Here is a 2,179-nt window from a genome sequence, read left to right as displayed (position 1 = left end):
AAGTTTAGAAAGTGAGTGATGGAGGAGTAATAGGAGCTCCTTAGCCCCGTGGAATACGATCCTTGGCCTTTTGCACAAGGTATTACTTGGCAACCCCGTACACTTGCGGCAATCAATTAACTTTTTTGGTGCCGTTGCCGGGTAATTTAAGGAATTGTAGGAAACTTCTAGCTTATTTCTCTAACCATTTTTCTTTTCTTTTATTTCTTCTTTTCATTTGTCTTATTTCTTTTTGAGCTTAACTTTCTTTATCTTTATTGACATTGCAAGGACTGTACATGACACGTGCAAATCCATCAAATTTAGTTGTACAAGACAGTGAAATTGAGAGAACTTTGCGTCGAAGACTTAGAGAAGTGGGTGAAAGCACTAGTGAAAGAATCATTGAGATTGAGGACAGAGAATCTGTAATCATGGGCGAAGAAAGACGTACCTTATCTGAATATGAAAGGCCGCAGTTCATGGGTGAAGAATTCAGTGTTCAAGCACCATGCATTGCCACAAACAATTTTGAAATCAAGGCAAGCACCATCGGCATGATCCAGAATTAAGTCCAATTTAATGGTCTTGCGAATGAGGATGCTCATGATAATCTTGCTCATTTTCTACAAATTTTGCTCCACTTTCAAGATTAATGGAGTGACAGATGATGCGATCCGGCTTCGACTTTTCCCATTTAGTTTGAGAGATGGGGCATATCAGTGGCTCACATCCTTACCACCGGGATTGATCAAAACATGGAAAGATATGGTTGACAATTTTTTGGGAAGGTATTTTCCTCCAACCAAAGCGGTGAAGCTAAGGCAAGAAATTCCAGCTTTCAAACAAGGAGAATCAGAGACTCTATTTGAAGCTTATGAAAGATTTAAGGATCTCCTTCAAAGATGCCCCCATCACGGCTTTGCTTCTTGGATGCGGGTTCAGATCATCTACAACGGGCTGAATTATGCAACTCGTCAATTAATTGATGCCGTAGTGGGTGGATCTCTTAGTAACAAGTACCCTGATGAGGCCGAGCAACTCCTTGAATCAATGGCAAGCAATGAGTCTCATTGGGCCTCAAGAGGTGCACCACAAGAAGGTGCCAGAATTTATGAAGTCAGTGCTAATGGTGCTCTTGCCTCGAAGGTAGATGTATTATCTCAAAAGCTAGATATACTCATGGGTAGTAGCTCGACGTCAGAGTCGGTGATGAGTTGTAGCACCTGCGGTGGAGGACATGGAGTCGCCTGATGTCCTATTGCTATTTCCTCCATCGCCCTAATTGAGAATGTTGATTATATTGGGGGACAAAGGCCACAAGGAAATCCTTACAGCTCGACTTACAATCCGGGGTGGAAGTACCACCCGAACTTTTTATGGAATTAGGGGCAACAACAAAAAGCTGCACCACCTCCACAAGGTTCCCAAATGCAACAACCAGTGCTAGAGAAGAGGTTCACCACTGAAGATGTGCTTGCCAAGTTCATGATCAACACTGAATCATGGTTTAATAGCATAACCAGCAATATGGATTCCTTGTTAAGTAAGGTGAATGCTCAGCTTACTCAACATGCAGGGTAGTTTAATGAGATAGGGTCCATCTTGAGAAATCTTCAAGCTTCTGTATAATCACTTGAACACCAAGTGGGGCAGCTTGCTAAAGCAAATTCTGAGCGACCTTGAGGCAGTCTTCCTATTAACACTAAGGAGAACCCAAGAGAGCACTTGAAGGCCATTGCCCTTAGAAGCGGGAAACAGGTTGAGACAAGGGTCGGAGTTGACCCAAGTGTCAAGGAGACTAGGGTAGCAGAAGTGGAAGAACCTAACATAGTGGACAAAGTTATTGAGAAAAGCAAGCAGAGTGAAGATAAGGAAAGTCCACAAAAGGGTTCATCAAAGCCGTATGAACACAAACCTCCAATTCCCTATCCGGCCAGATTGAAGCAAGATAAGGAGGATGCTCAATTCAGAAAATTTGTCAACATCTTCAAGAAACTCCACATAAACATCCCGATTGTGGAAGCTTTAACAGAAATGCCCAAGTATGCCAAGTTTTTGAAGGAATTGATAACAAACAAGAGAAAATTGGAAGAAAAGGGCACAGTTGCACTCACGGGAAATTGCTCAGCCATTTTGGAGAAGAAGCTCCCACAAAATTTGAAAGATCCAGGAAGCTTCATAATCCCATGTGTACTTG

General features: G+C 42.4%; 1 non-coding gene across 1 annotated transcript; it reads right to left on the bottom strand.

The window, feature by feature from the left end:
* Positions 1 to 795: 795 nt before the first annotated feature.
* Positions 796 to 902, bottom strand: LOC120271248. Its single transcript, XR_005539868.1, has one exon. It is a non-coding gene; the product is annotated as a small nucleolar RNA R71 (small nucleolar RNA).
* Positions 903 to 2,179: the final 1,277 nt, after the last annotated feature.

The sequence above is a fragment of the Dioscorea cayenensis genome, chromosome 10 (assembly GCF_009730915.1).
Source record: "Dioscorea cayenensis subsp. rotundata cultivar TDr96_F1 chromosome 10, TDr96_F1_v2_PseudoChromosome.rev07_lg8_w22 25.fasta, whole genome shotgun sequence".
Lineage (NCBI taxonomy): Eukaryota > Viridiplantae > Streptophyta > Magnoliopsida > Dioscoreales > Dioscoreaceae > Dioscorea > Dioscorea cayenensis.
The sequence above is the reverse complement of the archived record's forward strand: the minus strand, read 5'-3'. Positions and strand labels throughout refer to the sequence as shown.